This window comes from Panicum virgatum, chromosome 5N, assembly GCF_016808335.1.
Source record: "Panicum virgatum strain AP13 chromosome 5N, P.virgatum_v5, whole genome shotgun sequence".
Classification (NCBI taxonomy): Eukaryota; Viridiplantae; Streptophyta; class Magnoliopsida; order Poales; family Poaceae; genus Panicum; species Panicum virgatum.
In genome coordinates this window covers 39,802,962-39,829,463 of record NC_053149.1, presented here as the reverse complement: position 1 = coordinate 39,829,463, position 26,502 = coordinate 39,802,962, and the positions used below count along the sequence as shown (strand labels likewise).

The 26,502-nt window shown below is 44.4% G+C and overlaps 1 pseudogene; it reads right to left on the bottom strand.

Moving 5' to 3' along the window:
- Nucleotides 1-9,809: 9,809 nt before the first annotated feature.
- LOC120675672 lies at nucleotides 9,810-11,846 on the bottom strand (annotated as a pseudogene).
- Between the last annotated feature and the right edge of the window lie 14,656 nt (nucleotides 11,847-26,502).

Here is a 26,502-nt window from a genome sequence, read left to right as displayed (position 1 = left end):
GAAGATAATGAAGAAGATGACGATTGTGGTAACAATCTTCTAGATTGGGCATGGGTTCATGAAGTATGTGGCTTTCAAGATGAACCAAAGGATGAGGGTGAAGCAAATGTTACACAAGAGGAGCCACATGACGAGCTAGGTCAGGCGTTGCTTGATGCCCAGAAAGACAGTGATACTGTGAAGGAGGCATTAAAGTTCGAGAAGATGTTGGAGGATCACAAAAGGCCGGTGTTCCCTAGTTGCAAACCGGAGCAGAAGAAGTTGGGTACCACGCTGGAGATGCTGAAATGGAAGGCAACTAATGGTGTCGCCGATAAGGGATTTGGTGAGTTATTAAAGATTGTAAAGAATATACTTTCTGAGGGTAATGAACTGCCGTCAACAACAAATGAAGCTAAAAAGATGGTTTGCCCTCTTGGATTGGACGTGCAGAAAATTCATGCATGTCCTAACAACTGCATCTTGTATCGCAGCGAATACGAGAACTTGGAAGCTTGTCCTGTTTGCAGCGCATTGCGGTATAAGATCAGGCGAGATGATTCAGGTGATGTTGATGGGCAGCCGGTAAAGAAGAGAGTTCTTGCAAAGTTGGTGTGGTACTTCGTTATAATACCACGTCTGAAGTGCTTTTTCAAAAACAAGGATAACGCTAAGTTGATGCGCTGGCACAAAGAAGATCGTAAGGAGGATCACATGACCAGACACCCAGCAGATGAGTCCCAGTGGAGAAACCTTAACCGAGAGTATCCTCAATTTGACAATGACCCAAGAAATATAAGATTTGCTCTAAGTGTGGATGGAATAAATCCGTATGGTGAGTCTGGCAGTGCTTATAGTACATGGTCTGTGGCCCTATGTATGTTCAACCTTCCTCCTTGGTTGTGCCTGAAGCGTAAGTTCATCATGATGCCGGTGCTTATAGAAGGGCCAAAAGAACCTGGCAACGATATTGATGTGTTCCTGCAACCCTTGATGGATGATCTCTTACTGCTCTGGAAAGAAGGAGGTGTACATGTGTGGGATGAGTATAAATAGGAGTCCTTCAACCTCCGAGCTTTGCTTTTTGTATGCATCAATGATTGGCCTGCACTTGCAAAACTTTCGGGACAGTCAAATATGGGATACATGGCCTGCACCCACTGTTATGATGAAACCGATAGCATTTATTTGAAACACTATAAGAAGTGCGTATACATGGGCCATCGCCGATTCCTTCCTACCGATCACCCCTTAAGAACCGAAGGGAAGCATTTCAAAGGAGAGCTGGAAACTCGTCCTAAGCCTCTATTCCGTAATGGAAAATGTGTGTTCTCGATAATCAAGGATGTGAAGGTAGTATTTGGAAAGGATCCCGGTAGCCAACCTGTTCCCAAGGATGACCAGGGGCATGTTCTAATGTGGAAGAAGAAGTCTATATTGTGGAACCTAGCTCATTGGCAAGTCTTACAGGTTCGCAATGCAATTGATGTGATGCATCTGTCGAAGAATCTTTGCATGAACCTACTAGGCTTCCTGGGAGTGTATGGTAAGTCAAAATACACACTGGAAGCAAGGCGCGGCATGTGGATGCTAGCTAGACTACAAGGCTTACAACCCGAGAAGAGAGACAAAGGACACCACTATTTAAAACCTGCCAGCTATAATCTGAGCAAAGAGGAGAAGGAAAGTATGTTCAATTGCTTGAACAGTATCAAGGTCCCATCTGGGTACTCCTCAAATATACAGGGCATAATAAACGTGAAAGAGAAGAAAATCCAAAACTTGAACTCCCATGACTGTCACGTCCTGATGACACAATTACTTCCGCTTATACTAAGGGGTGTTCTACCAGAAAATGTGAGATTGGCAGTTGTAAAGCTTTGTGCATTCATAAATGAAATTTCGTAGAAAGCAATTAATCCAAATAATCTAATAAAGCTGCAAAAAGACATTGTCGAATGTCTTGTCAGCTTCGAGATGGTCTTCCCACCTTCCTTCTTCAACATTATGACACACCTTCTAGTTCATATTGTGACAGAAATAACTATCCGGGGTCCTGTTTTTCTACAGAATATGTTCCGTTTCGAGAGGTTCATGGCAGTATTGAAGAAGTACATGCGTAAATGTTCTCGCCCAGAAGGATGCATTGCTAAGGCCTATGGAACAGAGGAGGTCATTGAGTTTTGCGTTGACTATCTTCCTGATCTCAATCCGATTGGGCTCCCCGTGTCACACCATAAGGGGCGACTAAAGGGAAAAGGCACACTAGGAAAGAAATGTAATGCGAACATCCCTTGTAGTGAATTCAGCCAAGCAAACTTCACGGTTCTTCAGAATTCATCCAAGGTGGCTCCATATATTGACGAACACATGAATATTATAAGGTCTGAAAATCCACAGAAGAATCTTGCTTGAATTACACGCCAACATATAAAAACTTTTGACGGCTAGTTCAGAAAAAAATTATTGGGCAACAACACAGTTGATCAAGAACTTCAATGGCTGGGTAGAGGACCTTCAATCACTGTCCAACAATACCAAGGGTACGAAATCAATGTGTATACATTTTACACGAGAGCTCAAGACAAGAAAAGCACCAACCAAAACAGTAGTGTCCGTATGTGTGTAGTAAACAGTAATGGCGAAAAGAACAACTACTATGGTGTCATAGAGGAGATATGGGAACATGAATATGAACCCATAGTTGTCCCTCTATTTCGTTGCGAATGGGTGGCTGCAGGAGGCATAACGAAGGACCGTTATGGGATGACCATAGTCGACTTTAAAAAGATTGGATATAAAGATGAACCATTCGTTCTAGCCAAGAATGTGACACAAGTGTTCTATGTAAAGGACATGTCAAGCAAACCGAAGAAGAAGTCAGATAAGACGCCTCAAGCAGACAAAGTTGAAAATGAGCCGAAACGGCACATAGTTCTTCCAGAAAAAAGAAAAGTTGTTGGAGTTGAGGATATTTCGGACAATTCGGAAGATTATGACCAGATTGATGACCTTCCTCCATTCTCAGTTGACGTTGACCCCAGCATCCTCTTATCTAAAGACGACACACCTTACTTATGCCGTGATCATGATCAAGGCACATTCGTCAAAAGGAAGATCATCAATATTCCAGTAGATAATGATAATGAGTAGTAGTTTTATCCAAATTATATGTTGTATTTTCTCATTAAGTGATGTAATGTAACACACCGCGTCGTGTTTATCTCAATTCTCGATATTATTCGTGCAATGAGGACTCAATATCATCTTCAGATAATATTATATTTTTGCATGGTATAAATATTATTTACTTTCACTAATTTTGCATTACTAGGAGCGTTGAAACATTAAATTACAAACAAATAATCAAGTAATTTGCGAATTGATTACATCATTGTATAGACTATTATTAAAAAAAATTATATATTTTTGCATGGATCAAAATGAAAGGTTTTCGATTTATTATGAATAATAGAACCATAGACATTTATAAACCCTATAAGCTACACATAATTGATAAGGGTAGCATATTTGCTAATTTATTTAAATTACTATTATTATTGTGTAGATATAATTTAAAATATGCTAAAAAATTAAGATATCAATTTTTGTTATACTATTCCAATTATTAAGCCTATTAAAAATTAAAGATATCAATTTATCAATATTAAAAATGTAGTGTAAAAAGGAATTGGCGTGCCCAATTTTAGCTTCCCGCTAGTTTGGACACGTTAGTGCTGGCTAGCACTAATGTGCACACGTTAGTGCCGGGTAGACTTACCAGACAGCACTAACATGACCCGCTGACGTCACAGGGGGCAGGTTAGTGCCGTCTGATAAGTCCAGTCGGCACTAACTGCGCCTAAATTCACAAATTTCCCTTCTTCTCTCCACCAGTTCACATCTCTCCGCCTAAATTTCAGATCGATGTCGCCCCCTGCTCTCGTGCGCCGCCGCCACCGCACGTGGGTTCCCAGCCGGCCCTCGCCCGCGTGCGCCGCGTAGTCGTCCCCCGCCGCACCGGCGCCGCCCTGCCCCCACCGCCCCGACCTCATCGTTTTCGGCCGCGCCACCGCGCGTCTCGCCGCCCCACCGCCACCGCGCGCAGCCACGGCATCTCGAGGTCGTCCTCCGCCGTCCCGGTCACCCCCGCCGCCCCAACCTCGTCGTCCTTGCCCGCGCCGCCGCACCCCTCCTCGTCGTCCTCGCTCGCTCGCCCGGCCCGGTCCGCGCCGACGCCCCGACTCGTCATCCTCGCCCGTGCCACCGCGCCCTCCTCATCGACCTCGCTCGGTCCGCGCCGCTGCTCCTCGTCGTCCTAGCCCGGTCCGCGCATGCGCCCATCGAGGTCATCCCCCCACCGTTGCCGACCGGCTGCCACTGCGCCGCCGCGACCTTGCCATCCTCGCCAGCGCCACCGTGCGCCTCGTCGTCGCCCTCATCCGGTCCGCGCTGCCGTGCATTGTCATCCTCGCCCGGTCCGCGCCGCCGCCCCTCCTCGCTCGTCCCCGTCGAACTGCGCTCAGAAAATTGGTATTTGATTTGATCCGAACAGCTCCCTCAATAATCCTGAGCAAAATTGTGTCTCTAGCTAGTTCGCCTTACAGACATGCAACATTGGTAACAGACAAGCAGTTCGAATATGGAACAAGAACTTTGACATTAGCTAGAGGTTTAAGTTTTCAGAACTATTAATTCTTACTAAGGCACATATTGGCATATTGTAATCTCTTCTTCACTCGGAGGTCATTGCAATCTCCGCTGGATTAGCTATTTTATATTTTCTTTTGAACTGATTAGCCATGTTCTGTTACGAGTTGAAGGTCTTCAGAATCTGTGAACCAAAGTTTTGCCATGGCTAAGTATAAGTAGCAAGGAGATGGGCTAGGAAAACTCCATAGTAGCTATAAATGGTACTCAGGCAGCAATGATTTCCCAATGTGACAGAAAATGTATTGTTTAGATATTTTCTATAAAAAATTCAGAGGTCCTATCGGCCTGCAAGTTTCAGATGCAAAATTCAGAGTTGTTAGTGGGCAAGCCTTGGTGGATTTCTGGAGGAAGATGATAGATTGTGTTTTTGGGCAGGGATAGAATTATTGGATGCTCAGTTATGTTTTGAGCGATAATGTCTGGGTTAGTGGGCAGGGATAGAATTATGTCTGGGTTTTGAGCAATAATGAGCAGCATTCACCTGGACACTGTGTCTATTCATTTCTGGGCAATCAAAGCCCGGCCATTAGCAAACTTATGAAGCGTCCTCTGCTTATATATGTTCTCTCCAGTTAAGATATTTGGATTCTTACCTATAGTACCAGTGCATATAGTCGTTTGTTTATATATAGCTAAGTAGCTAATAGTAATATTTTCTTGTTTGTCTCTGTGATCTATTTTTGGATGGCTTGGAATTTGGTTACTAATGAAAGTTTCATGCCCCTTGCAGTTTCCAATTAACCTGTACTATGCCTGCTAACTATGCTTTTTGCCAAAAAAAACTTATGCCCTTCACTGGGTCTGCCCCTGGAATGAATAGAGTAAAGAGAGTGAGAGGATAATTTAGCATCAATCTAAGTGATAGTTGGTAATTCTCTTGCTGCTGCTACTGAATTTGATTGAAAGTGTGGTCAGCTGGCCTTTTATGGTCAGAAAATGGATTGCCACGGCTAAAAGAACTCCTATGGCAGTCCATACTTAATTTTGGATAATATTATGCTTTTCTTTGTACTTAAAATCCTAGTCCTGTGTACTTAAAATTTTGGATAATTTTGGATAATGTGAACTGGTTGGAATCAATAAATTGCTTGAATCTTGAAATAAGCCTTAGTCTGTTTGAATCTTGAAATCCTCCTTGCTCACGTCGATCAAGATAATTCAGTCTTGTACCTGGCTTCCATCTTTGTGTATACAAAAAAATTAGGGGAATTGGTTCATTTCAATTACAAATGTTCTCTGCCGATTATTCAGTAGTTCTCTGCCGATTGAATAAAAAAAATCCTATGACCATTTATGAATATAAACAAGTGTACAATATTTTTAATTACAAATGTTCTCTGCCGACATGTATGCAAGTGAAAAAGGGCAAATGACACCGGAGACATTCAATGTACGTGACCACAATCATATCTGCTCATTATTTTAATTCATTATTTTTCATTCTCATGTTTTTATTTGAAAATGTGACAGCGTTTGAGGATGAAAGAAGAACTCATTGAAATGGCTCGGGTTAGGGCAATTTAAGAAGCTATGTGCGGATTTCTGCTCGATCAAGTTATAAATCCTAAGGGCGAATTTCATGGCGATTTCCATACAAGCGTAGCCAAAGAAGATCCGACGATGAGGAAGCTGATACCTTACTATAGTTGATGCTTAATAATTTGTAATATCTCAAGTACTTTTGAACTCCTAAGTGTTCCATATATGAACTCTATATGTATGTACATATTATATATATATAATATTATATTAGTGTGATTCGATTCTAATATTAGTGTGCAATAAGTTAATAATACGGTCCTAATATTAGTGTGTAATATTGTACTAATACGGTCCTAATATTAGTCTGCAATACAGTCCTAATACGATACAAATACGCATAGCAATATGTATAAAAACAAAAAGAAAACAAAAAAACATTTAGTGCCGGCCAGTTATACCAGCCGGCACTAAAGTGGATGCCTGCGACCGCTCGTGGCCACGCATGTTGGTGCCTGTCAGAGTAGCCGGCACTAACGTGTTGTCACATTAGTGCCGGCCATTTAGTGCCGGTCACAGGGACCGGCACTAACACGTCCTGTGACCGGCACTAATAAGTCTTTCTCCAACAGTGAGCGGTCTAGTCTTAGGATTGACAATCATTAATATGTTCTTTTGTGTTTCAATCTTTTTTAGGATGTGTGCCGTTTTGGCAAAGGTCGGGAAAGTTTCGAGTTGTTGTATCATCTTGATCTAACATCTTGAAATCAATAAGTTTCCCTTTTTCAAAAAAAAAATTCTCTCCGTTGTAATTTGCATCTGATTTGATTAAGGAACAAAGAAAAGAAGCTCCACATATATCTTTGTGTCTCTTTACACTTTTTGTTGTGGCCTATCGTGCGAGATGATCCAACTGCTAATGATGGTTTTAAAGGTATAAATCACGATAAAGCAAAATAAACAAGGCGTTTTAGGAAAGACGCAAAAGGCCAACCATGCGGTGACACCGCGGAATTCATTGACTCCAAGTCAATGCGTCAGGTAGTGGGACGATAGTCTTACTTATATTCCATGTGGGCAGATGCTATTGACCAATCTGTCCCCACCACTCCGGGGACCTTTTGTTACCAGCTCCGTTGATGCAAGCATAAAGTTGTCCTTTAGAGTATATATATATATAAAGTCAAAGTTCTAACTTTGGTCAATAATAATCAAGGGGTCGAAGAAATTTAATTTATTATAAAAATTGTTTCTCTAAGAAAGCACCTAACCACCCACCCACCCATTCAGTACATTTCAATATTTGCGTCTCAATTGGCAGTCTTTCACTATTTAAGATCCAATTCGGATGCTGATGGGAAACTGGAGAGACCAATCATCTATCAATGGGGTAACTATCACTTGATCGGCCACTTGACACAAACGGTCCGGCTTCTTATTAATAAGACACGAGCCCGCAATTGAAGCGTCAAGTCGCCTCTGGTTATCAATTGTGCGCTGCTTGGTTTGATCTCACCACAAAGACTAATCTTTACCTATGAATCGAAGAACATAAGCAAGAACGAAAAAATATGCAACAAGATTTCATATGACATATTATGCTCATGGCAAAACTATTTTTGATAGATTAATCAAAGCAAATAAAAAGTATCTTGGGCGGCGGCTACTGAATATAAAGAGTTTATTAGGGCTAGCCCAGAAACTCTAGACGCGTCCCTAATGGACTCCAACACGGTACACGGGCCAACAGTCCAAAAAGAGGTGACGCAACACCTTGGTAGTTTTTGAGCGTTCACTTGTTTCGAAGATGGATAGAAGGAATTGGAAAAGTTATTTAACTTTCCATACATATTCAAAACGTCAAAATGGAGTCCGATCCGTATGTGACCTGACCAATGTTTTTATGCGGACTGTTCTTGGACTTCGACATAGACTCGAATTTGGTATGCGCGTACCTGCAACTTAGTTTGGCCGCCCTTCTTATCTTCTCCTCCTCCAATCCATACCTTTCTCCAAACACTTTCTGATCCTCTTAATTACTCCCTCCGTCCCAAATTATTAAGTCGTTTTGGTTTTTCTAGTTATATAGATTTTGCTATATGCACCTAGACACAATATAAATCTAGGTGCATAGCAAATACTATACATATAGAAAAGCCAAAACGACTAATAATTTGGGATGAAGGGAGTATTTTTTAACTACAATAACATCATTAGAGGATATATTATTCTCATAATTGCCAAACATATAAAGGAACGAGCTCACCTGTTAATTTAGTTGTCATGCTAGAGCTCTAGTGATCGGTCCTTGTATTTCTATGTAAACAGTGTTGTTTGTATCAGTGTTCAAGCTACCGGTTTAAAAGAATTCAGAGAGAACCGATAAGACCGGTAGGCCCATATTTGTCTAAAATTTCAGCAGATATTAGGCCCCGTTTAGTTCGCGAAAAGTTACTGTATCACATTTCGTTGTTACTTGATAAATAATATCCAATCATAAACTAATTAGGCTTAAAAGATTCATCTTGTGCTAATCAGTTAGACTGTGTAATTAGTTATTTTTTCAACTACATTTAATGCTTCATGTATGTGTTCCAAGATTCGATGTGATGGGTACTGTAGGAAAAATTTTGGGAACTAAACGGGGCCTTATTAAATTTTGGCTAAATGTTGACTGAAATTCAAAGGTCTTCAGCCCAGAAATTTACCGGTATTACTGGTATGACCATTTACCGGTCACCATTGGTAAGATTGATTTTCACCGAAAATTGATTTTTGGCTGAAATTTCAAAAATATTTTGTATCCAAAGAAGTGATATTCTCATTAGATACCTTCCAAGATTTAGCACTGAGAACCACGAATTCTATGTTTCGAGTGTTTCTTCATATTATTCTTCCTTTTCTTTTTTTTCGTGCTCCAGCTCATCATGTGCCCAGATAATTTTTCCCTTGCCTTATCATATTTTTCCTCTTCATCTACCCGTCAGCTTTCTGACGGTGAGGTCCTAGCCTTGCGATGGTGTCGAGCACGGCCAACCAAGCTTTGCTTGCGTACGTAGGCTATGATGCCGCGATGCTCGGCGGTGACGACTCATGGACATGGCGGATTTAAACCTTATAAAATAAATTGATTTCAGTATTTCGATCTCAATTCAGATCTAAACTTTATAAACATAAATTTATTTCACCCTCAGAACCAACTTTAGAACCAACTTTGACCGTCAATAGAAAGAATCTAAAGATAATTATCAACTTTAGACCCTGATGATTTGGAACAACTTTTTGAACTCAGTCAAACTGGAATTTGTGCACGTACATAGGGCAAGTTTGGTGGAGCTCTACCTAATTCCCATTCTCTATGGAGTTGATTCTTTGAGAGAAGTAATTCACTAGCTAAGAGTGATTCTCATTGATTCTCTGAGATTAACTTTATGAAAAATAGATCCTGTATGAGAAGTGAATGAGGAGAAACTACTTTTTTCAGCTCCTAGATCCTTAGTTCATTTCAGAGGATAACTCCATAAAATCAGTATAGAATCACTTCTCTTAGAAAAAACCTATTTAGTAGGGCTTTTTCTCGATTTAGTAGAAGCTGCTCTGGAAGCTCCGCCAAACAGACTCATAATTATCGATTTTGTAATTCCAACTTCATGTTCCATTCTGTACTGGCGTCCAGTGGCAAACCATCTGCAAGATATACTGGAATTCTACTATCCATTTTTTCTTTCTATTGTTCCTTCTGCTACGACCGATACGATTGAGAAATCACGACCAGCTGCTGGGAAACACGGTGAAGTAGGTCTGCGTGGCCGTGAGCGCAACGACGAGGGCGGCGACGACGAAGGAAACGGCCGACCACGGGCTGCCGAAATACTGGCGCCTGAGCGCCGCCCTGTTCCTGTGCCACCACGACCCGCAGTATCTCTGCACGTCCTCGTACAGCCCGGCGAAGACGTGCCGCTCGTAGTTCATGCCGCCGCGCGCCTTCCCCGAGGCGGCTGAAGAACCGGGCCGCCGGAGCAGCTCCACGTCCTCCGCGCCGCGGACGAGCATGCCCATGAGCGACACGTAGCTGGTGAACACAGGCGTCTCCTCCACGCCCTGGCTCTGCTCGAAGGCGATCAGGTTCACCAGGAGCGGCCTCTTGGCGCCGTCGATCACCACGGGGGTTATCTCCATCACGCCTCGCCGGCCGTCGAACGCCACGTCGTAGCCGTCCCGCGCCGGCCTCCGCCGCAGGAAGGTCACCCCCGCCGCGCGCATCTCGGTGGCCCGCGGTATCACCCGCGCGGGACGACTCGACGAGGCCGCCACCGGCGGCCGCCTGGGCACGAAGCTCTCGTAGTAGAGGTGAAGGAGGTGGTGGATCTCGCAGGTGCCAGAAGGGGGCGCGATCAGGACCTCGTCGCTCATGTACTCGAGGAGAAGATTGACGAGGGACTCCTTGCTGCCCTGCGCGCCGGCGACGGCGTCGTAGAGCCTCTCGACGACGAAGAACGGGATCTGGTTCTCCAGCAAGAGGAGGTCGGCGTTGACGAGCGTGAGGCCCCAGCCGACGTCTCAGAGCGCGTCGGGCTCCTTGTCGCGCCACTTGAAGAAGAACTCGAGGATGAAGCAGCCGTCGAGGAGGAGCATCCGGACCAAGTCGTCGGAGCCGAGGAGGGGCCGCTCGCTGTAGCACGCCCGAGCCCTGGGCTCCAGGGCCCGCATCTCCTGGATCATGGCGGACGAGCTCACGGCGGCGTTGCGGGACAGCCGGTCGTGGAGGTAGCGCCACTTGTGGTCCTCCATGGCGCGGAGGCCGGCGGCGCCGTGGTAGTAGGGGCCGATGGACACCATGCGCGGCTCGTAGGCGGTCGGGTTGCCCTCGCGGCGCGGAAGATGGTGAACGGCTGCGCCCGCCGCTGCGGCGCCTCCACGCGCAGGGTGCTCAGCGTTGCCTCCACGGAGGCTTCCAACGACGTCGTCGCCATTCCGACGATGAGAACCGAAGAAAGCTTCGAGCCTTGCAAGTGACAACTAATAAAGTGGCGAGGCAAGTAGACTACTGCAGCTGCCTGCGTGCGCAGGAGAGATTCAGGCATCTCTAGAACTAGAATCATACACATGTCAAACATATATACAGACATAAAGAGTACAACTTCAACTGAATGATATGCCAATGCCATGAAAGTAAAACTATTATGGATCTCTCGTAAATATAAATGACTAAACCAGGCTTTGAACCTCTTTTACTCGGACATAGAAAAATGACAGCGATATGCTGAAATCTACTTATTATTGTCTGTTCAGTTAGTCTTTCAAACAAAAAGCAATCAGATATACAAGAGACTGTCTGATGGTATGAACTTTTCCTCGAAACGCATTCGATAGCATACAAGCACACCCCCACAAAAATATGATCTGAACAAAATAAAAGGAAAATAGAAAAGAAAAACACAAAGGTTGCCAAGTGCAAAGAGAATAAAAAAATTCACAGCTGCCTTCCTTCATCATGGTTGCAGTAGTAAACTACTGCCCCAATGCAAAGCAATCCACTAGTGCACGAACTTGAAATACAGGATCACTAGGATGGCCAAGACAAGGACGGCTATGATGAGACCGATGATCCACTTGTTTCTGTCCATTCTCCTCACCACGCCTCCAATGATCCTCCTACTCTTGCCAACGTTGACATCGACATCATCCAACTGCAGTGCCAAATTAATAAGGGTTACACAACAGGGTGTAGACACAGAATCGCGCCAACACACTCGAATGCGCTAGAACGCGCAGGAGATCATCAAAACGATCTGAACCAGCAATGCCCTGGCGGACCGGTCTGACCGGTTCCGCAGACCGGTCTGACCGGTGTGGAGTAGAGAACCGTGAAGACCTAGAAACGTGAGCTCGGGAGGGACCCCGTCGGAGCTTGCGCGGCTAGGGTTGCTCTGAGGTCGGCAGGCCACTCAGAACGTCTTCAAATGTCGTCGAGACAAAAGAAGAAAGCAATCTAGGGTTGTAAAAGACTAGGGTTTGAGAGATAAAAAGTAATGCGATATTTTGATTGATTCGATTGGGAATACCTCAATCGGCCTTAGCCTTTATATTTATAGGTCGGGGAAGTCGTACCCCTCTCCAAGTCGGTTTATACAAGAATTTCCAAAATAAAACGAAGCCTACTCGGATTACAACTGGACAGACCGGTCTGACCGGTCGTCCTTTGAACTGCCAGAATTGGCTATCAACATATGCCCCCCTGCTTTTTGGTGAGTTTCACAAGCCAAAAAGCAAGAACTATCCTAATGTACATGTTTTACACAGAGCATACAAGTCTAAAAAATAAAACTAAGGGCGATATCCAATACCGGCCATCTTCGTCCTCATGCACTTTGCCATACACTAGGATAGAACTTCTTCAAGTACCTCCCATTGATAGCCCTTGGTAGACGCTCACCTTGCACCGTCTCCACCATATACGAATTACCGGAGATAACTTTGATAATCTTGTATGGACCCTCCCAACTTGGCGACCATTTACCAAACTTGTTGTTTTTCATCCCAAGAGGCAAAATTGTCTTCCAAACCAGATCCCCAACCTGAAAAAAATTTAAGTTTTACCATTTTGTTGTAAGCTCTGGCCACCCGAAGCTTGTCTTTCTCAATCTCCTTCAAAGCCTTCAAACGCTTGTCGGTCACCTTATCAATATTATCCATCATCAAATCATGGCAATCAACAGCGGAGCGGTCATTTTGCTTTGACAATCTATATGCGTCCAGATTTACCTCAACGGGTAAAACGGCCTCTTGACCATACACAAGCTCAAAAGCAGTAACCTTAGTAGCACCATGTCTAGATATACGATGAGCCCACAATGCTTCGGATAACACTTCATGCCACCTCTTAGGATTTTCTTCTATCTTCTTCTTGACAAGTTTGATCAAAATCTTATTACTAGACTCAACCTGCCCATTGGCCTGAGCATAGTATGGAGATGAATTGAACAACTTAATCTTATAAGATTCGGCAAAGGCACACACCTCTTTTGATATAAATGAAGAACATTGATCCGTTGTCAAAGTTTGTGGAATGCCGAATCTATGAATAATATGCTCAGTAATAAACTCAATTACCTCCTTATGTGTCATATTCCTCAAAGGAACCGCTTCGGTCCATTTAGTGAAATAATCCGTAGCAACCAACACGAAGCGATGCCCCTTTGAAGATGGAGGATTAATTTGTCCAATGAAATCCAACCCCCAACTGCGGAACGGCCATGGTTTAATAATAGGATGCATTAACGCAGCAGGCACCAATTGTAAATCACCAAACCGCTGACATTCTTCACATCCTTTATAGTATTTGAAACAATCGGATAGCATGGTGGGCCAATAAAAACCGGCCCTTCTAAGTAACCACTTCATTTTAGGAGCCGATTGATGAGTACCACAAATACCTTCATTTACCCCATCCATAGCAACCCGGGCATGATCCGAGTCTAAACACTTGAGAAGCAAAACTTCGGCAGATCGACGATAAAGCTCATCGTCAATTAAAACAAACTTAAAAGCCAAACACCGAATATTTCTCTCCGCTCCACGACCAGGATCTCTCAAATATGATATAAGAGGGACCCTCAAATCCTGAGTTTCGACCGACACAATTGAATCGTCTTTCTTGGCCGAATCAGAACCAACAGCTGCATTACCAGTCAGACCGGTCTCTGGACCGGTCAGACCAGTCTCGCTGACCGGTCGGACCGGTGCATCCAGAACTAGACACTCGGCTTTCATTTGCATCGGCTTGCGAATGTTGAAATAATTTTTCGTAATATTATAGCTAGATGCTTGCTGAGCCAGATTATTTGCCTTTCCATTCTCTTCCCTCAGAATATGTTTGATAATAAATTCATCGAAAGAAAAAATAATATCAAGGCATTTATCAAGATATGCATTTAGAGAACTATTATAGCACTGGCATACCTTAGATACTTGCTGCACCACTAGAAGAGAATCTCCAAAAGCTTCAACATGTTTCACGCCCATGAATTGCAAGAATTCCAAGCCAAATAGAAGAGCCTCATATTCAACTTAGTTATTTGTGCACTCTTCTTCCAATCGGTTTGAAAATTCAAAAACAGCACCATTCGGAGAAATAAGAACATCACCAATCCCTTGACCATCATCACAAACCGATCCATCAAAGTACAACTTCCATGGTGTGCAAGTAATATAGCCGACTTCTAGATCATGCTTGTCATTAATCCGGTGCTTAAAATCCGTTACAATTTGGCCTCTCATAGATTTTAAAGGTTCACAAGCCAAATCATATTCAACCAAAGCATAAGCCCACTTGCCGATTCTACCACTCAAAATTGGTTTTTGTAACATATGTTTGATCACATCGGTTTGACATACTACTATGCAAGTACTAGATAGTAGATAATGGCTTTATTTGGTACAAGCATAATAAAGAGACAAACACAACTTCTCAATAAATGTATACCACGTTTCCGCATCAATAAATCGTCGGCTTAAATATGTAATGATATACTTCTTCCCTTCAGTTTCTTGAGTCAAAACAGCCCCAATAACCTTGTCTTCAACAGCCACATAAAGTCTGAAAGGTACTCCTCTCCTAGGTGCTTTGAGTACGGGTGGCAAAGACAAATAATCTTGATCTTCTGAAATGCTTCTTGCTATTTTGCCCCCCAAGTAAATTTGGTTTCATCTTTTAACCAAAGAATAGGAGTAAAAGCATCGATCTTCCCGGACAAGTTAGATATAAACCTTCTCAAGAAATTTACCTTGCCCAAGAACTACTGTAAATCCTTCTTGCATGTAGGGGCTTCAACCTTCCTCATGGCTTCAATTCTTTTACGATCAACCTCTATTCCCTTCTCATGAATAATGAAGCCAATAAACTTTCCAGCCGATACACCAAAAGCACATTTGAGTGGATTCATCTTCAAACCATACCGGCGCATCCTCTCAAGAGCAAGTCTCAAATCGGCTAAATGCTGATCCAAACCGGCCAATTTAATGACAATATCATCAATATACACCTCCAAGATGACACCAAACAAATCATGGAAGATTAAATTCATAGTTCTTTGATAAGTAGCACCCGCATTTTTCAAACCAAAAGTCATAACAGCCCACTCAAACAAGCCGACAAATCCTGGACATCTAAAGGCCGTTTTAGATATATCTTCTTCGGCCATGAATATTTGATTGTAACCGGCGTTACCATCAAGAAAACTAATGACACGATGTCCGGAAGCCTCATTGATCAACATATCGGCTATAGACACAGGATATTCATCCTTGGGAGTAGCTTTATTAAGATCTCTAAAATCAATGCACACTCTAATTTTCCCCGAATCCTTTTTCTCAACGGGCACAATATTAGAGATCCAATCAGCATAACGACAAGACCGAATAAATCCAGCATCAAGTAAACAATTAATTTCAGTTTTAATTCGGTCATAAATAATGGGATTGAAATGCCTAACCGGTTGTTTATAAGGTCTAAAACCGGCTTTAATCGGTAAACGATGCTCAACAAGATCACGACTTAAACCGGGCATTTCATGATACTCCCAAGCAAAGCAATCAACATATTCCTTCAATAAATTAACCAAATCGGCTTTATATTCAGCCGATAAATTTTTGTTTACAAAGGTCGGACTAGGGATAGTTCCATCACCAATGTCTAGATCGGCCGATGCAAACCCTTGGCCCAGCTTGTCTAGATCATCAGAATCTTCAATGGCTTCACACATATCGTTCGTACGCGCCCGATACTGATCTAGCATCTGCTGTAACCACTCTGTGTTGGACCGGTCTGACCGGTCGGGGTGTCCGATCTGACCGGTCGGATCTGTGCACCGAACGGGACTGGACCGGTTTAACCGGTCGGCACAAGTGGTCTGACCGGTCGCTTCTGGAGCTTCTGTTGTACTCATCTGATTTACATTAAATGATTTAGCCGATTATCCATTGGCTTTAGTACAGCAGAAACAAAACCATCCTAGGTGCAACTAATCAAATCATAATCGGACAGATCCAGGCTCGATAAACACTTGACGTTGTTGTGTGCACTAATAGAATCCGAATCGGCTAAAGCAATAAAGGATGAAGTGTCCCCATGGACAATCTCAATCTCATCGCCGATCCACTGATCAAGAAATTGATGCAAGGTAGAAGGAATGCACTGATTTGCCCTGGGAACGAGTTCGGCGGCATACCATAGAGTGGTTCAGGTGTGAACTCAAGGGTAGCCGAACTCGGATCTGATGAGTTAGAATCTGACATGGGTTGTTTACCTTTTAGCGCGTCAACATCACTACTCAATTTAATTAAAACGTCACCCGCAGTAGCTTGTGTAGCAATAATCTTTTGATCCATCATGGATGACATTCTATCAAACATATCAGAGGGAGAGATGCTTACATTGGGGATCTCCTCAATCTTATCCTAGCTAAGCTTGAGAGATGGCAGAACGAACTCCTCCACCCTCTTGACGAGGCCACCACGATCCTTCTTGAAGCCCTTCAAGAATTGTGCCTTGACGTGCTCCTCCACAAGAAGGTAGGCCTTGCGCTCCTCTTCGGTGAGCTCCTCCATTGTAGCCGTGATGATGTTTTCCTTGTCGATGTCTGAAGAGCCCATCTTCTTCAAAGAGTAGATTAGATCGGTTTTAAAACCAGATTAATCTTTCCCCAGCGGAGTCACCAAAAAGTGTGTTGACACAGAATCGCGCCAACACACTCGAATGCGCTAGAACGCTCAGGAGATCGTCAAAACGATCTGAACCAGCGATGCCCTGGCGGACCGATCTGACTGGATCTGCAGACCGGTCTGACCGGATACGCAGACCGGTCTGACCGGATACGCAGACCGGTCTGACCGGATCCGCAGACCGGTCTGACTGGTGTGGAGTAGAGAATCGCGAAGACCTAGAAACGCGAGCTCGGGAGGGACCCCGTCGGAGCTTGTGCGGCTAGGGTTGCTCTAAGATCGGCAGGCCACTCAGAACGTCTTCAAACATCGTCGAGACGAAAGAAGAAAGCAATCTAGGGTTGGAAAATACTAGGGTTTGAGAGATAAAAAGTAATGCGATATTTTGATTGATTCGATTGGGAATACCTCAATCGGCCTTAGCCTTTATATTTATAGGCCGGGGAAGTCATACCCCTCTCCAAGTCGGTTTATACAAGAATTTCTAAAATAAAACAAAGACTACTCGGATTACAACTGGACAGACCGGTCTGACCGGTCGACCCGACCGGTCAGACCGGTCGGCCTCTGAACTGCCAGAATTGGCTGTCAACACAGGGTTAAAACGAACAGGAGATTTTGAACATCTTGTACGTAGCAGCAAGGAATATGTCATCATCCATAGCCGATATTTGTTTCAACTTAAATTATGTACTACAAATTGGTACTGATCAAGCTTATACCGCGTTTGACAAATCCAAGTTGAAGATTTTGTTTCCATAAAGCAAGTTGAAGCATTATATGATCTTATAACATTATGCCAATGGGCCTTGGTGATGTTTGGTTCAATTCATCTTGTTTATATTTTTTTTATTTTCTGCCCCTTCAGTTCTACAATTTCAATAATAGTATGTGTCGATCAAAATTTTTAAGAAATAGCCATTTTGCTTATACCACGACTCCTTAACTAGGTAAAATTCGTGACACCAGTAGCCAGACGTGACTCGCCTATCACTACCGGAAACCGGTAATTTGCCGTGTGCCTCACTATTTGCCGTGCGCAAATCTATGGGCACACGGCGAAGAGACGCTTTGCCGTGCGCCATATACTAAACATACGTCGAAACAACAGCACATGACGAAAGGAGGCTTCGCCGTGTGTCTTAGGTGGGTGAGGACCAATGGTGGTCACCCTTGAATGATGAGTGATTGACAACATCGTGTAGATTTGATGTATCTCTTGGCTCGTAATGTGCAGGTGTAGGATGCGGCATGGTGGTCGACGACGCGAGGTGAAGGTCAGGTGAAAGATTCATGCTGAAGGACCATGGTGAGAGTTGGATGCGAGTAGGCTCAGAGAAGCAAAAGGTTCATGCCGAGGGATCAAGACGGTGAAGGGTGAACGCGAGTAGACCTGGACCGAGGGACCCGAGGAGGCCGTGCGGAGCCATGGGCGGTCCACATGGTGCACAGAAGAGCAAGAGTATATGGTGATGAAGACGGTGTCTGCCAAGTCAGCGAGGACGATGACGAGTCAAGTAGGTGGCCCATGGGGTGGCGCGCACGCGAATGACTCGAAGGCGTCAAAGCTCGGCGGGAGGTGGGACATGCGTCGACATCGGCATTTTGACCGGTTTGGCATCAAAACCGGAGAGTCAGTCACATCGTGCGATGGTGTGTGAGAGGGTTTGACCGGTTTGTCCTCAAAATCGGGGGAGACAGGTTTGACCGGTTTGGGCCTCAAAACCGAGAGCGGACTTGACGCGGTCAAGGTCCGGGCGGAGGGCACGTGGCACCATCGCGAAGCTTGCATCGAGGTGAAACGAAGTCGTGAAGGCGGCCAGTCGTGAAGGTGTGGGCGTGTATCGTAGTTATTAACATAAGAGTATTTTAGTCATTCGTCATGACTTTGTATAGATAGATATGGCTAGTTGGAAGGTGCTCTTGCCATTCTAGTTTATTTTCTTCTTCTATTTTCTTTTATTTTTGGATTAGAGTTTTTGATGGGAAAGAAGGCCCTAACCTACTTTTGTCCTCTGGAATTCAAGATTTGAGTGATTTTGGTGTTCATACTCTTGTTTCCTTCATTTTTCTTTTTCTGCGATTTTTAGAGTATTTTTTGTGCGATTTTCGATTCGCGAGATTTATTCGATCTTTCCGCAAATTTCTTTTTGGATCTGTTAGACCTCAATCTACGATTCAAATTTCGTTCGGATCCTTGAAGTTTTGAGAGAGTAATTTGCGTTTGAAATCTCCGTTTTGTTCTTGCTTTCTCCTTTCTTCTGCTCGTGCGTGCAGGTTTTTCAGAGCAGAGAATACAGGCTTGCGACCCGAGGTGGAGCAAGCGGGGCGCGAAGGTCGGCACAGCGGCGCACGGCTCACGCGGCGGCGCTGAGCTGCGACGACGGCGGCCGGCGGCGGTTGCTCGAGCAGGCACCTGGCTCGAGCAAGCGAGCAGCTCGGAGGGGGCGTCCCTATATGCATTCCGGAAGATGTTTAACATCTATAACTATAAAGCCCATTAACAGCTACTGAAGCCCAACAATGAAGCGAATCCCCCCGCACTCACTGTTCTGCTGCCCAAAGCCGACTGAACATGCTTACTGCAAGGCAGCACGCAACAGCAGCACAGAGCCGAGAGGCATGGAAACTTTTCATTTTTCAATAAAAAGAATATGAGAAAATATTGAATTAGCATATTCAACATTCTAAAATAATAGATTCAAACTTCTTCATTTCTAGTTTAATCATAGTAGATAAGGTAGTTCAACATTTTACATGGCAATGTCGAAATAATATAACTAAAATGTTGAGCTAGTATATCTATAGTGTTGAACTCATACCATAAAAATGTTGATATAAAAAAATTAAAAAACTAATTCAACGATTTTGGAGGAAAGATCAACATTATGTGCGAATTATTTAAATAACATGTTAGAAATGTTGAAACAATATATTTAAAATGTTGAAATGGTACATATAGTTTGTTGACTTTTTTCTAAAAAAATAAATAACGAAAAATATATAAAATGGATCTTGTTTTGTTTAATTAATTATGAACAACATTTAGGTCCAAACGAAATTTGAAATGTGTACATGGTTTGAGAGTAAAGTGCATTTGAATGTCCGGTCATACGAAATCAACCGCTAGCAAGTCTAGTGCAGCCACGTGTTGTCCTTCCCTCAGCTGCTGCTTTTGGCCCATGAAGCGCTTCAATGCTGGACTGTCCGCTCGTTCGGCGGTCTGCTTGTTGTTTACACGTGTACGAAGCTCAGACCGGAAGTTACATACGATGTCCATCTTCACGGCTCGGAGGGGCATGCGGCCCCGCGAGCGAGTGGCCCGGGAGGGTGCGCGCAGGCCCAGGCGGGGCGAGCGGCCCACGCAGCAGCACAAGCCAGCGGCCTGCATCGTGAAGGAGTCCGTGAGACAGGCAGGCCTAGAGGCCAGGCTGCCCACGCGCGGGCTGGAAGGCGCCCACGGCCCAGCTCGCAAGGGAGCTCAGGCACGCAGCCCAAGCCACACAGGCCAGCGCCAAAGCTGGCTGGCAGGCCGTGCGCTCCAGCAGGGCCAGCAAGGTGAGCAGCGCAGGTATGCTTTTTTGGGGCTGCTGGGTAACGCGTATTACCCCTTTCCCACTCCAGTTTTTTTTGTTTTGGACTTAAATTAGTTCAATAAACTGGCACATATGTATAATTTAGTCAAATTTGTTTCATAATAATTTTTTAATTATTCTAGCAATACAAAAAATTGTTCGGCAACAAAAAAATTATTCCGGAACAAAAAATAACTAATGGGCCTTGTGCAATAGTTTGACTACTAAGTAGCCCGAACTACTCCTAACATTTGGGCTTTTTTGTGCTTGGGCAGTAGCAGTTCATTTTGTTTTTCTCGTTGGTCCCTTGCTTAAGTTATTTAATTAGCTCGTTTGTGCCATTATCACTTGATGACCTCTACATGTTTAGACTAGCTAATTAATACTTGATCTTGCTAATTGCTGTTAATCCTTGTATGCTTTAGCTTTTGTGCTTGATAATCTTTACTAGTTAATTCTTGCATGCTTAATTAAGAGATTCTTTTTTATAGTGACTAGCTCAATCTTTTTATGAGTCTCTTAATTGACTTTATGGATAAGTTTTGCTTCCGCTTGTTTTAAACTTTGCTAATCATAGTTGAATCTTCGCATGTTTGGTTGAGTGAAGTTTTTGTGATAGCGTTGCTAAGTAAATTGCCTTGAGTTTGCTTCCGTTTAGTCCTGAGCTTTTGATGTTTTGAGAAATCTTCGCTTCTGTTTTGCGTCGAGCTTTTTCTAACTGTTTCTAGGGTGAACTCGTCACGTGTTGGCTGGTGTCACCCTAGCAGTTATAAAAGATGTGTGTCAGGTTGAATCCGGGACATAAGTCTTGTTCGCTTTGAGAATTTTTAAAGGCTCCCACTCAACCCCCCCTCTGGTGTCGCCTGTCCAGTCCTTCAACGGGACACACGGTGAATAGGCTTCTTTGCCGTGTGCCATAGGCCGGCACACGGTGAAGATAACCCCCCTGCCCCCGCTAATGGCCACTCAATGCCATCCAACTTTTGTTGCTTACGCTGCCTAGGCACACGGCAAAGCCGCCTCGTGTGCCAGACTTTGGCACACGGCGAAGAGGCACCACGTGGCCCGGCGTTGAAGGCCGCTTGACGACGTAAGCTTGGCCATGTGCCACAGGGCTAGGCACACGGCGAAGAAGACTGCCTCCCCCCGTTGCCGTGTGCCTAGACGGCAAAGTAATAATCTTCACAGTGTGTCTACTACTTGGCACACAACGAACTCATCTGTCACACCGTCTTTCCACCTTTTTTTGTCATCTACCTCGGAAAACACACTGCGAAGGTGTTTGCCGTGTGCCCGATAAATGGCACACGGCAAATTAGGCCTTTGCCGGTGCTTGTAGCTGCCGTCGGAGGTTCGTCGACGGTCACCATCGGCAAAGACTTCGCCGTGTGCCTAGGAGGTGAAGTCTCGAAATCCGATAGTGTATTGAGTCACCCCAAGCAATTTGGCATTACCAAGTTGAAGTGTCATGCTAAGCTCTTTGCCATGATTAACTCTTAAAATTATGGTTTTACACAAGTAATTGTTCAAATAAAAAAATCAGGCAAGCCATACCACTAAATAATTAATTCGTCTAAGCTCTCTCTCCAAATTGACGGTTCAGTGTTTTGAGCACACTGTAAGGATCACCGGGGTGTCCGACCCTAGAGGGGGAGGGGGTGAATAGGGTCGCTAATCGCTTTTTAACCTAGGGTTCAAACTACTTGCATAAGATAAATCTAACGCGTCCTATACATGCTAGTTATGACTAAGATTTATCTTTGCTACTCTCTACTTACCCCTAAAAACTTGCAACCTATAGCCAATCCTAAACAAACTATCTAGGAAAGTAAAGGCATGCAAGATAAGTAAATATGGAAACGTAATATGGTAAGTAAAGAGGTAAGTGCAAGAGGGATGCAAACTCCCGAGTAGACACGGTCATGTAACATGGTTCGGCACAAACGCCTACGTCCACGGGACACCGAGGCTCTTCCGATCACCGTCTTGCACTACGCCACCAAGGCGATGCCGGCAAGCAAAGGCAAGTGCCCACAAGACACCGAGTCTTGTGCACCGCCACCGTCTCTCTCGGTCACCCGGCCGAAATCCACTACGGAGCTTCTCCACCAAGGAGGGGGTCTCCTCTTCCCCCGCACAAAGTGTCGTTGCCACTCCACACCAAGTCGGAGGGTCACACGATGGATCACAAGGATTGCTTGCCGCAGCAAGACTTCTCTCAAGGGAGCTCTCGCAAGAACTAAACCCTATTTCAAGCACTAAGCACTCTCACAAGTGTGCTTAAGCCTATATGATGTACAATGAAGCTCTAGGATGGTTGGAGATGATCTTTAACTCTTGTATGCTTGTATGGTCTCTAGCAACCTCAACTGACCCGGCCTTGGGGGTATATATATAGGTAGCCCAAGCAAATATAGCCGTTGGAGAAAAGCTGCCAGAAAAACACTTAACGCCGGTTAATCCGACGTACCTCCAAAGCCATCGTCGGTTCAACCGGTGATACTAAACTGCCTGCCTCAAAAACTAGCCGTTACGTGTACAGGCAATCAACCGATGCTACGTCGGTTTAACCGGTAAGTGTAGTTATCCTGTGAACTATGAAAACCAACTCTCTGGACAACTGCACCGACGTTCACCAAGACCCAATCGTCGGTTCATCCGGTGTATAGAATTTCCTCTGTCTTCATCTGTCAATGCACCGACGTATGCAATTTCTTCAGCGTCGGTTCAACCGGTGTTCCAAGTCAATGCACCGATATATGCAATTTCTTCAGCGTCGGTTCAATCGGTGTAAAACCCTAGCCTGGTCTGCTCCAAGTCAATGCACCGACGTATATGATTTTCTCAGCGTCGGTTTAACCGGTGATACTAAAATATCTCTGTCTTGATTTCTTTGACTTGGTTTCTTTGAGGGTCTCTTCAATTCTTGTCCCTCGACCCCCGTCGGCTAATCGGTTAGCGGAACCACCGTAGGGGCGGCCCTTCGGGCCTAGCTACGCCTTATCTTCTCTTTGTCATCACTTGAACCTAAAAGCCTGAGAATGGTCATCTTAACAATCATATTAGTCCAAGTGTTGTGTGTGTCATCAATCCCCAAAATATTATATTGAAATATGGCATGAGAGGCCATTTTCGCTACACACACGCTCTACAGTGGTATGTATGTATTTAGGCATGCAACAAGAGGAGTACTTTAATCAAAATGTGTAATTCTTGTCAATTACATCAGTCAAAAGTAATAAAAATGGAAAGGGAAAATTTAAGAAATTAAAAAGCAAAGTCTATGCATAAAATGAGTGTCATTTTTAGAGGTGGGTGGGGGTGGCCTGTCCCTAATAAAAATGTATTTGTAGGGGGTTGGTCGCGCACTCACCGGCCCTGAAATGAGTGTGTTTTTAGGGGCGGGTGAGGAGGTGACCCACCTCTACAACCCCCACCCACCTCTAAAAATGGCCATCAAAAGCTCCTTCTTTCTCCTCCTCCTGAGAGCCCATTGCTTGCTTGGGGGAAATGCTGCCCCGAAATTAAAAAAAAAGAGGAAAGGCTTTAAACTTGATTTCTAAGTTAGAGACTCTAGCACGTAAGTTGATGCTAAAGTTTGATATAGGTGCAGGCAACATTAACGCACGTCACCTATAAAGTTAGTATAGGTGACGGACTTTGATAAGTAAAGGGTGACGGGCAACATCAAAGCGCATCACCTTTGTGATGACATAGGTGACGTGCACATCAAGGCGCGTCATCTTTGTGACTTTTATTAATATTTGAACACAATTTTTTAAAAATTCAAATTGTTTCAGATTTAAAAATAGTCTATACAAAAGTTGTAAGTCTCAACCAGATCTACAACTTTGTAGTTGATTTTTTTTAGTTGAGGTTGTTTGGGCACCCAATACATGATTTAAATTTTGAATTTTTAAAATTTTTAAATGAACTCAGATGGAAAAAAAGTTAATACGAAAGTTGTAGGTCAGGACTAGATCTACAACTTTGTACTTGAAAATATTTTAAATTGAGATCGTTATAGCTGTCAAATGGGTTATATAAGACATTTGAAAGTGATGATAAAAGAAAAAAAATATCTCATTGTTGGTCACATGTGTTGGTGTAGTCCAGTGGAAGCAAAGGGTACGCGCGAGACTGAGATTGTGAATTCGAATCCTGGTAATGGTGGAAAAAATCGCACGCGCGCATATTCGCGCAAAAAATATTTATCAGGATATCCTGGAATTTTTTTTATTTTTATTCCTACTAGAAATATTTATTTTAACATACAAAACAATGATGCCCGTCACCTTTGTGTTAAAATAGGTGACGGGCTAAGACTACCATAGGTAACGGGCTAATACTGATGCTCGATCGTCACCTATGTACGTAAAAGGTAACGCCAAAGAAGTGACGGACACGATGCCCGTCATCTTAGAGAGATGATACCCGTCACTATAGATCTTTTCTTACATAGTGTAAGATTATATAATCATTTGGACTCGATCTATAAGTTTTAACCTCATTTCTAAGAAAAACATGCATTCGAGGTTCCAATGTTAATTCCGTATGATGTTCCATGTCGATGACATTCAATCGCAAACTAGTTGATAGCTCAAAATTGGCAGGAATTTAAATTATAAAAAATAATAGGAAAAAAATTGAAAAAAATTAAATTCAAAATTATAAATTTTCCGCCCCTTGGAAATGTCTTTTCAGGGACGGTCACTCCCAACCCGCCCCTAAAAATCAGTTTGTAGGGCATATGGGAGTGACCCGTCCCTACAAATCAGTTCCGGGACGGTCACTCCCAACCCGCCCCTAAAAATCAGTTTGTAGGGCATATGGGAGTGACCCGTCCCTACAAATCAGTTCCCGGAGTGGGTGAGAGCGTGACTCGTACTTAAAAATGTATTTTCAGGGGCGGGTAACGTATTTGCCCCTACAAACAGCTACTTTTAGCTGCGAGAGACAGATTTAGGTACCGCACTGGGCCCTACAAATGTCGTTTCACCCGCCCCTAAAAATGTCGTTTCATTTTGTTCGGCTAGCTATAGCTGGTGGTTGGTGCTGATTTGTTATGAGAAAAGTATTGCGGACTGGTTGATAGCTGGTGGCCGGTGCTGATTTGGTGTGAGAGAAAAGTACTGCGGGCTAGTTAGTTGACAAACCAGCCAAAAAGTATACTCCTAATAAGAAGCAGAACATGCATGCTATAACATTGCAATCATTTTATTTTCTAGGAAATATGGTGTAGTACGTCTGCGTAGCCGTGAGAAGAATGATGAGCGCTGTCGCGACGACGGAAATGACCGACCATGGGCTGCGGAAGTAGATGGTCATGAGCTCCGTGCGCTTGAGCGCTGCGCAGTTCTTGCGCCGCCACGAGTTGCAGAATTGATCCACGTCCCAGCACAGCCCAGCCAACACCCAGTCGTACTTGGTAACGGCGCCGTCCCCGAGATGGCTGAAGAACCGGGCCACCTCCTCGTCGTTGGTCCGCACTTTGCCCCATATGCCGTTCCGGCGGAGCAGCGCCACGTCGTCCGCCGTGGGGATGAGCATGCTCATGAGCCGCACGTAGCTGGTGAGCACGCCGACATCCGCATCCCTCCGGGTCTGCTCGAACGCCATCAGTTTGCCGAGGATCGGCGCCTTGATATCGTCGATCTCGAGGAGGGGCATCTCCATCGTCCCGCGCGGGGGCCCGGTTCACGACGAAGGTCACCCCTATGTTGCTCAATGCTGTAGCCGATGGTATCACCGCAGCATTCGTCGCCCAGGAGAACCTGACCTCCGGCGACAGCTTGGGCACGAAGCTCGCGTAGTACAGGTGAAGGAGGTGTAGGATCTCGGAGTCGCTGGACGGGCGCGTGATGGGTTGCTTGTCGCTGGTGTACTGGAGGAAGAGGTTGACGAGCAACTCCCTGCCGTGCCGCAGGCCCGCGACGACGTCGTAGAGCTTCTCGAGGACGAAAAACAGGACCTGGTTCTCCAGCAAGAACAAGTCGGCCGTGATGAGCGTGAGGCCCCAGCCGACGTCGGAGAA